Source organism: Salvelinus sp. IW2-2015, linkage group LG14 (assembly GCF_002910315.2).
Source record: "Salvelinus sp. IW2-2015 linkage group LG14, ASM291031v2, whole genome shotgun sequence".
Taxonomy (NCBI): domain Eukaryota; kingdom Metazoa; phylum Chordata; class Actinopteri; order Salmoniformes; family Salmonidae; genus Salvelinus; species Salvelinus sp. IW2-2015.
Genome location: NC_036854.1, coordinates 30945370 through 30956026, shown reverse-complemented (window position 1 = coordinate 30956026; position 10657 = coordinate 30945370). Strand labels below are relative to the sequence as shown.

Sequence of the window (10657 nt, the reverse complement as noted above, 5' to 3'; positions counted from 1 at the left end):
CAGATCAGGTCCTGAGCTCTACTGCTAGAGGCAGGAAGTCCTGAGCTACTGTAGAGATCAAGAATCCTTGAGCTACTGTAGAGATCAGCCATCCTGGAGCTACTGTAGACTCGTCAAAGTCCTGACTACGTAGAGGTCAGAGTCCTGAGCTACTGTAGAGATCCAGAGTCCTGAGCTACCTGTAGAGGTTCAGAGTCTGGAGCACTGTAGAGTCAGAGTCCTGGAGCTACTGTAGAGATCAGAGTCCTGCAGCTACTTGTAGAGATCAGGAAATCCTGGAGACTACGTAGAGTCAGAAGTCCTGGAGCTACTGTAATTGTCAGAGTCCTGGCAAGCTACTCGTAGATGTCAGATCCTGAAAGCTACTGCTAACAGAGCAGGAGCTCCTGCGAGCTACTGCTTTAAATGGTCAGCAGTCCTGCAGCTACTGTAGAGGTCAGACGTCCTGGAGCTACTGTAGAGATCAGTCCTGATCTACTCTAGATGTCTGTTCCCCACAGAGACAGAGCTTCTCTGTCGCGATCTTTCCTTAGTGTATCGTTTTCAGACAGAACCTGAGCCCCGGATTGCCAGAGACAGGTATGTGACAGTAACACAGAGTTCTCATCAGTGTTGCATTCGACCAAAGAAAGCCTGTCAGCAGAGAACTTAGAGAGAGAGACCACCTCATAACCTTCCACAGCCCAGGGCAGAGACAAAACAACCTCATGACCTTCCACACCAGTGGAGAGCACCACCTCAAACTTTCCACAGCCATGAGAGACAAACCTCATAACCTTCCAAGTGGAGAGGACGAAACCTCATAACCTTCCACAGCCCAGTGGAGAGACAACCGCATAACCTTCCAGCAGCCAGTTGTGCAGAGACAAACCTCCATAAACCTTCCCCACAGCCAGTGGAGAGACAACCTCATGACCTTCCACAGCAGTGAGAGCCCACACCTCCATAACTTCCACAGCCAGTGGAGAGACAACCTTCAGCAACCTTTCCACAGCCAGTTGAGAACAACCCTCATAAACCTTCCACAGCCAGTGGAATAGTACAACCTCATAACCCTTCCGAGTGGAAAACAACCCTCATAACCTTCCCACAGCCAGTGGAGAGCACAACCTCATAACCTTCCACAGCCAGTGGAGAACAACCTCATTAACCTTCCAGTGAGAGACAACCTCATAACCTCCCACAGCCAGTGGAGAGACCACCCTCATAAACCTTCCACAAGCACAGTTGAGAGACACCTCACCTAACCTTCCACAGCCAGTGAGAACAACTCAAACCTTCCACAGCCAGTGGAGAGACCACCTCATAACCTTCCACAAGCCCAGTGGAGCAAGACAACCTCATAACCTTCCACAAGCCCAGGGAGAGCACCACTCACTAACCTTCCACAGCCAAGTGCGACAGAGACAACCTCAATAACCTTCACAGCCACCGTGGAGAGACCCACCTCATTAACCTTCCACAGCCAAGTGGAAAGAGACAACCTCATAAACCTCCCACAGCCAGCGATGAGAGGAGCAACCTCATAATCCTTCCACAAGCCAGTAAGAGAACCACCTCATTGACCTCCACAGCAGTCGGAGAGACAGCTCCACGCTTGCTCTGTCCAGCCCGCATATCTGATGCCTATCTGCTAGCATCCGCTCCATTCTGTCAGTACAGAGCCTAGTTTACATTTTAAAAACGTCTCACCTAGATACGTCCTAGTTCAAACTAAAGCATTGCTGGGCTGTGGCCTGGCAAACACCAGCACGAACAGCTCGGTCACTGGGCTCAACCTGCAAAGAGACCCACAGAGACACACTATAATACACAGATATGGACAAATGACACCCTATTCCCTATATAGTGCACGACTTTTGAGCCAGGGCCCTAATTCCCTAATAGTGCACTATTTGACCCAGCGCCCTATTCCCTATATTAGCTGCAGATCACTTTTGACCAGCGCCGCCCTATACCCTATATAGTGCAAACTACTTTTGACCAGAGCCCTATTCCCTATATCATGCATACTACTTTCTGACCAGAGCCCTATTCCCTATATAGCTGCGCAGTACTTCATTGCACCAGGGCCCATCCCTATATAGGCACTACTTCTGACCAAAGCCCGTATTCCCTATATAGTGCACTACTGTTGACCAGAGCCCTTTCCCTATAACGCATCTCTCTCTTTCTCTACAGTAGCTCCAGGACTCTGATCTCTACAGTAGCTCCAGGACTCTGATCTCTACAGTAGCTCCAGGACTCTGACTTCTACAGTAGAGAGTAAAGACAGGAACTCCTGTCCCCTCCCAGAACCTAACCCTGTCTGTTTCTATGTCACCAGAACGTCATGCCTCTGTCAGCGGGACTGTTTAAGAGTGAGAGGAGGAACTCGTGTCCCCAGTGTCCTCCCAGGCTGCATGTCCAGTTCCTGACCCCGGTGATGTGGAGCAGGGTACCCAACCACTTCCTCAAGGTGGACGTGGCCCGGGTCAACGACCGCCATGGCTGGCTGGTCACCTGCTCTGAACCACTCCAGTTCATGTCCCTGCATATACCTGAGGAGAACAGGTGATGACCCTGCCCTGTCCCACTCGTCAGGAGTGACTTCTTCACTCGTCAGGAGTGACTTCTTCACTCGTCAGGAGTGACTTCTTCACTCGTCAGGAGTGACTTCTTCACTCGTCAGGAGTGACTTTTTCACTCGTCAGGAGTGACTTCTTCACTCGTCAGGAGTGACTTCTTCACTCGTCAGGAGTGAAGAAGGGCTTAAATATAGTACAACAATATCTGTCAAAAATGTTACTAACTATAGATTTTCTTATTTTCTTATTAGAAATGAGTGCAGCGGTTAACGATAGCAGAAAAGGTGAACGATAGCAGAAAAGGGGAACGATAGCAGAAAAGGGGAATGATAGCAGAAAAGGTGAACGATAGCAGAAAAGGTGAGCGATAGCAGAAAAGGGGAAGGATATCAGAAAAGGGGAATGATAGCAGGAAAGGTGAACGCTAGCAGAAAAGGGGAACGATAGCAGGAAAGGTGAACGATGGCAGAAAAGGTGAACGATAGCAGAAAAGGTGAAGGATAGCAGAAAAGGTGAAGGATAGCAGGAAAGGTGAACGATAGCAGAAAAGGTGAACGATAGCAGAAAAGGTGAACGATAGCAGAAAAGTGTGAAACGATAGCAGAAGAGGTGAACGATAGGGAAAGTGAACGATAGCGAAAAGTGTGAACGATAGCAGGAATGTGAACGATAGCAGGAAAGGGTGGAACGATAGCAGAAAGTGAACGATAGCAAAAAGCAGTGAAGCGAGTAGCAGGAAAAGCGAACAACAGAAAAAAGGTGAACGATAGCAACAAAGGTGAGCGCATAGCAGGAAAGGTGAACGATAGCATAAAAGGTGAACTATAGCAGAGAAGGTGAACGATAGCAAAAATGTGCGATAGCAGGAAAGGTGAACGATAGCAAGAAAAGGTGAACGATAGCAGGAAAGGTGAACGATAGCATAAAAGGTGAACTATAGCAGAGAAGGTGAACGATAGCAGAGAAGGTGAACGATAGCAAAAATGTGAACGCATAGCAGGAAAGGTGAACGATAGCAGGAAGATAACGATAGCGGAAAAGGGGAACGATAGCAGAAAAGGTGAGCGATAGCAGAAAAGGTGAACGATAGCAGAAAAGGGGAACGATAGCAGAAAAGGGGGAACGATAGCAGGAAAGGTGAACGATAGCAGAAAATGTGAACGATAGCAGGAAAGGTGAACGATAGCAGGAAAGGTGAACGATAGCGGAAAAGGGCGATAGCAGAAAAGGTGAGCGATAGCAGAAAAGGTGAACGATAGCAGAAAAGGGGAACGATAGCAGAAAAGGGGAACGATAGCAGGAAAGGTGAACGATAGCAGAAGGTGAACGATAGCAGGTAAGGTGAACGATAGCAGAAAAGGTGACGATAGCAGGAAAGGTGAACGATAGCAGAGAAGGTGAACGATAGCAGGAAAGGTGACGATAGCAGAACGTAATGTATGAGAGAAGCAATAAAAATGTTGTTTGCATTCAGGGAAGTTCCTCACTAAGCTGTATGTCAGTTTAACCCTCCTCCCCCTCCTCTCTCCTCCCCCTTCTCCTCTTCCTCCTCCTCTACCTCCCCCTCCTTCTCCTCTCCCCCTCCTCCTCTCCTCTCTTCACCTTTTCCTCTTCCCTCCTCTCCTCCTCTCCTCCCCATCTTCCTCCTCCTCTTCCTTTCCCTCTTCCTCCTCCTTCCTTCTCCTCCTCCTCCCCCTTGTCATCCTCCTCCCCTCGTCATCTTCCTCCTCCTTTTACTCCTCTTCCTCCTCCTCCCCCTTGTCATCGTCTTCCTCTTCCTTCTCCCCCTTGTCATCTTCCTTCCCTCCTCGTCTTCCTCACACCCTCTCCTCCCTCACCTTCCTCCCCTCCTCCCCGTCCTCCTCCCCCTCTTTCCTCCTCTCTCTTCCTCCTCCCCTCTTTCCTCATCCTCCTCTCTCTCCTCCTCTTCCTCCACCTCCCCAGGTCAGTTGATATCCTGGAGTTGACTGAGCAGAAGGATCTGTTGAAGTTTCACTACCATACTCTGAGGTTGTACTCTGCTGTGCCGCTCTGGGGAACAACCGTGTGGCCCACGCCCTCTGTTCCCACGCCGACGAGGCACAGCTGCTCTACGCCATAGAGAAACAAGTACATGGCCTGGTCTCCTCAGGACTGGATACTACGACCTGCTCATAGACATCCACCTCAGGTAGGTAGCTACAGCCTGCTCATAGACATCCACCTCAGGTAGGTAGCTACGACCTGCTCATAGACATCCACCTCAGGTAGGTAGCTACGACCTGCTCATAGAAAATGTGAAATCAATGTTGGGAAATATAACACATTAGATCTGATAAAAGATAATACAAAGAAAAAAAACAAACCGTTGTTTTTTTGTTTTTTGTGCCATCGTCTTTGAAATGCAAGAGAAAGGCCATAATGTATTATTCCAGCCCAGGTGCAATTTAATATATATTCTGGCCACTAGATGGCAGCAGTGTATGTGCAACTTTTTAGACTGATCCAATGAACCATTGCATTTATGTTAAAAAATTGTATCAAGACAGCCCAAAGGTGCCTAATTGGTTTATTAATAACTTTTCATGTTCAAATTGTCACTCCTCAAACAACAGCATGGTATTATTTCACTGTAATAGCTCCTGTAAAAATTGGACAGTGCAGTTAGATTAACAAGAATGTAATATTTCTGCCAATATCAGATATGTCTATGTCCTGGGAAATGTTCTTGTTACTTACAAGCTCATGCTAATCACATTAGCCTACGTTAGCTCAACCGTCCCGTGGGTGAGGCACCGATTTGTAGAGATCCTTAAGTCCCGGTTGTGTCGATGAGAAAATGGAGACTGAACTGGCTACAGGTGGGCTGCTGGTGTCAGATCTGCCGTTAGCATTGTGCCCTTGAGCAAGGCACTTAACCAACACAACATGCTCTACATCCAGGAGCTCCTCTCATAGTGTTGGGGGGAAAAAGGGAGAGGATTCATTTCTGTTCTAACCAAATGGACAACAAACTGATTTCCTCTCTTCTCAGTACCTATGCCACGGCGCGTCTCATGATGAACAATGAATACATCGTCCCCATGACGGACGAGACCAAGTCCATCACTCTGTTCCCCGACGAGAAGAAGAAACACGGTCTGCCGGGGATCGGCCTGAGCACCTCTCTCCGSCCCCGCATGCACTTCTCCTCGCCGTCCTTCATCTGCAGCGGAGCCGACTGCTTCCAGTTCAGCCCCGAGTTCCCCCTGGAGATCCTGAAGACCAAGACCATAGAGATGCTGACGGAGGCCGTGAGCGAGGGGAGTCTACACGTCAGAGATCCTATAGGGGGCAGCACTGAGTTCCTSTTCGTTCCTCTCATCAAGRTGTTCTACACGCTACTGATCATGGGAGTGTTCCATAACGGAGACCTGAAGAACATTCTACAGCTGATAGAACCCAGCGTGTTCTCAGAGGGAGGGGACGCGCCCGCGGACACGCCCGCGGACACGCCCGAGAGTGATGTCYCTAAGGGAGGAAGAGGCGGGGAGGGGCCTGGAGGAGAGGAGAGGACAGGGAAGGTGCCTAAAGGACTCCTACAGATGAAACTACCGGAGCCTGTCAAACTGCAGGTACGTAAGACACACTGGACAGGATATTTGCAAATCAAATCAAATTGTATTTGTCACATGCGCCGAATACAACCGGTGTAGACCTTACAGTGAAATGCTGACTATATACAGGGTGTTACGGTACAGAGTCAATGTGCAGACTATATACAGGGGGTACCGGTACAGAGTCAATGTGGAGGCTATATACAGGGGGTACTGGTACTGAGTCAATGTAGAGGCTATCTGTAGATGTGCCACCTGCTCCAGTACTCGTTGTTAACCGGACTGTGTCTCTGTAGATGTGCCACCTGCTCCAGTACTCGTTGTTTAACCGCTGTGTCTCTGTAGATGTGCCACCTGCTCTCAGTACTCGTTGTTAACCGGACTGTGTCCTCTAGATGTGCCACCTGCTCCAGTACTCGTTGTTAACGGATGTGTCTCTCTAGAGTGGCCACCTGCTCCAGTAACTCGTTGTTAACCGGACTGTGTCTCTGTAGATGTGCCACTGCTCCAGTACTCGTTGTTAACCGACTGTGTCTCTCTAGATGTGCCACCTGCTCCAGTACTCGTTGTTAACCGGACTGTGTCTCTCTAGATGTGCCACCTGCTCCAGTACCGTTGTTAACCGGACTTGTGTCTCTCTAGATGTGCCACCTGCTCCAGTACTCGTTGTTAACCAGACTGTGTCTCTGTAGATGTGCCACCTGCTCCAGTACTCGTTGTTAACAGGACTGTGTCTCCTAGATGTGCCACCTGCTCCAGTACTGGTTTTAACCGGACTGTGTCTCTAGATGTGCCACCTGCTCCAGTACTCGTTGTTAACCGGACTGTGTCTCTAAGTGCCACCTGCTCCAGTACTCGCTGTTAACCGGACTGTGTCTCGTAGAGTTGCCACCTGCTACGTATCCGTTGTAACCAGACTGTGTCTCTGTAGATGTGCCACCTGCTCCAGTACTTTCTGGTTAACCAGACTGTGTCTCTGTAGATGTGCCACCTGCTCCAGTACTCGTTGTTAACCGACTGTGTCTCTTAGATGTGCCACCTGCTCCAGTACTCGCTGTTAACCGGACTGTGTCTCTGTAGATGTGCCACCTGCTCCAGTACTCGTTGTTAACCAGACTGTGTCTCTGTAGATGTGCCACCTGCTCCAGTACTCGTTGTTAACCAGACTGTGTCTCTCTAGATGTGCCACCTGCTCCAGTACTCGTTGTTAACAGGACTGTGTCTCTGTAGATGTGCCACCTGCTCCAGTACTCGTTGTTAACGGACTGTGTCTCTGTAGATGTGCCACCTGCTCCAGTACTCGTGTTAACCGACTGTGTCCTCTCTAGATGTGCCACTGCTCCAGTACTCGTTGTTACAGGACTGTGTCTCTGTAGATGTGCCACCTGCTCCAGTACTCGTTTTAACAGGCTGTGTCTCTGTAGATGTGCCACCTGCTCCAGTATCGTTGTTAACCGGACTGTGTCTCTGTAGATGTGCCACCTGCTCCAGTACTCGTTGTTAACAGGACTGTGTCTCTGTAGATGTGCCACCTGCTCCAGTACTCGTTGTTAACCGACTGTGTCTCTGTAGATGTGCCACCTGCTCCAGTACTCGTTTGTTAACAGGACTGTGTCTCTCTAGATGTGCCACCTGGTCCAGTACTCGTTGTTAACCGGACTGTGTCTCTCTAGATGTGCCACCTGCTCCAGTACTCGGTTTAACAGGACTGTGTCTCTCTAGATGTGCCACTGGTCCAGTACTCGTTGTTAACCGACTGTGTCTCTGTAGATGTGCCACCTGCTCCAGTACTCGTTGTTAACCGGACTGTGTCTCTCTAGATGTGCCACCTGTCCAGTACTCGTTGTTAACCGACTGTGTCTCTGTAGATGTGCCACCTGGTCCAGTACTCGTTGTTAACCGGACTGTGTCTTCTCTAGATGTGCCACCTGCTCCAGTACTCGTTGTTAACCAGACTGTGTCTCTCTAGATGTGCCACCTGCTCCAGTACTCGTTGTTAACCAGACTGTGTCTCTCTAGATGTGCCCTGCTCCAGTACTCGTTGTTAACCGACTGTGTCTCTGTAGATGTGCCACCTGCTCCAGTACTCGTTTTAACCAGACTGTGTCTCTCTAGATGTGCCCCTGCTCCAGACTCGTTGTTAACAGGACTGTGTCTCTCTAGATGTCCACCTGCTCCAGTACTCGTTGTTAAGGACTGTGTCTCTGTAGATGTGCCACCTGCTCCAGTACTCGTTGTTAACCAGACTGTGTCTCTGTAGATGTGCCACCTGCTCCAGTACTCGTTGTTAACCGGACTGTGTCTCTGTAGATGTGCCACCTTGCTCCAGTACTCGTTGTTAACAGGACTGTGTCTCTGTAGATGTGCCACCTGCTCCAGTACTCGTTGTTAACGGACTGTGTCTCTGTAGATGTGCCACCTGCTCCAGTACTCGTTGTTAACAGGACTGTGTCTCTGTAGATGTGCCACCTGCTCCAGTACTCGTTGTTAACCGGACTGTGTCTCTGTATATGTGCCACCTGCTCCAGTACTCGTTGTTAACCGGACTGTGTCTCTCTAGATGTGCCACCTGCTCCAGTACTCGTTGTTAACTGGACTGTGTCTCTGTAGATGTGCCACCTGCTCCAGTACTCGTTGTTAACAGGACTGTGTCTCTCTAGATGTGCCACCTGCTCAGTACTCGTTGTTAACCGACTCTGTCTCTGTAGATGTGCCACCTGTCCAGTACTCGTTGTTAACAGGACTGTGTCCCTCTAGATGTGCCACCTGCTCCAGTACCTGTGTGACTGCCAGGTGCGCCCCGTATCGAGGCGGTGGTGGGCTTCAGCGATGACTTCGTGGCTCATCTCCAGGACAACCAGCGGTTCGCTAAACCACGAGGTCATGCAGGCGCTCAACGTCGGCCGCCCTGACTGCCAGGAACCAAGGAGTTCAGATCCCCTCCTCAGGAACAGGTAGATCAGTCAGTCAGCCAGTCAGTCAGTCAGTTAATCAGTCAGTCAGTCAGTCAGTTCAATCAGTCAGTCAATCAGTCAGTCAGTCAGTCAGTTAATAGTCCAGTCAATCAGTCAGTCAGTCCAGTTAATCAGTCAGTCAATCAGTCAGTCAGTCAGTCAGTCAATCATTCAGTCAGTTAATCAGGCAGTCAATCAGTCAGTCAATCAGTCAGTCAGTCAATCAGTCATCAGTCAGTCAGCCAGTCAGTTAACAGTCAGTCAGTCAGTCAATCAGTCAACAGTCAATCAATCAGTCAGTCAATCAATTCAGTCAGTCAGTCAGTCAGTCAGTCAGTCAGTCAGATCAGTCAAGCAAGTCACTCAGTCAATCAGTCAGTCAATCACCAGTCAGTCCAATCATCAGTCAGTCAGTCAGTCAGTCAGTCAGTCAGTCAGTCAGTCAGTGAATATCTTTATACTATCTTACTATTCACCTGTTATGTTCCCCACCGTTGCTGGGTCAAGTCTTGGTCTCACTTTATCTGGGTGGCCAGATGTTTGTAGGTCTGCAGATGGTCATACTATCAACAAACTATCTGTGGATAAGCACTGCCTGCTAAGGTTAGGGTTTGGATTAGAATAATGGTTAGGATTAGAGTTAGGATTAGAATAAGGGTTAGGATTAGAATAAGGGTTAGGATTAGAGTTAGGATTAGAATAAGGGTTAGGATTAGAATAAGGGTTAGGATTAGAGTTAGGATTAGAATAAGCGTTATGGTAAGGGTTAAGGTTAGGGTTAGAATAAGGGTTAAGTTTAGGGTTTGGATAAGGTTTAAGTTTAGGGTTAGAATAAGGGTCAATGTTAGGGTTAGAATAAGGGTTAAGGTTAGGGTTAGTAGATAGTTGAATTGTTACTGATAGTCTGTAGAGCATCTACAGATGGACTATCCAAATAGAACTTTCCCCAGGTCTTTTCTGTTTTGTTAAATGAACCACCAGTTTGTTATATGATGATCTTTCACCCGTTTGTTAAATTAATACTTAACCGATCAGGGCCGTAGGTTTGTTGAGCAGGTCGGTACCGTTCAGTGATGTTCTCCTCTCAGATCAACATGTTGCTGAGCTTTAAGGACGAGAAGGTGGACTGTCCCTGTCCAGAACACATCAGAGGACAACTTGTAGACTTCCACCAGGACCTGATGACACACTGTGGTATGTCTGTTTAACTTCTCTGCGCTACGGATCCCTTTAGCGGGATCATTTTCCTAAACAACCGCTGAATTGCAGGGCGCAAAATATTACTAAAAATATTTATAATCATGCAATCACAAGTGAAATATACCAAAACAGAGCTTAGCTTGTTGTTAATCCACCTATCGTGTCAGATTTTGAAAATATGCTTTGCAGCGAAAGCAATCCAAGCTTTTGTGAGTGAGTTAATCAATGCTACAACAGCTAGCCCCAAATTAGCATGGTCACGAAAGTCAGAAAAGCAATAAAATGAATCGCTTACCTTTGATATTCTTTGGATGTTTGCACTCACGAGACTCCCAGTTACACAATAAATGTTATTTTTGTT

At 48.4% G+C, this 10657-nt stretch overlaps 1 pseudogene; it reads left to right on the top strand.

Moving 5' to 3' along the window:
* Positions 1–405: 405 nt before the first annotated feature.
* LOC111973522 (ryanodine receptor 2-like) lies at positions 406–9054 on the top strand (annotated as a pseudogene).
* Positions 9055–10657: the final 1603 nt, after the last annotated feature.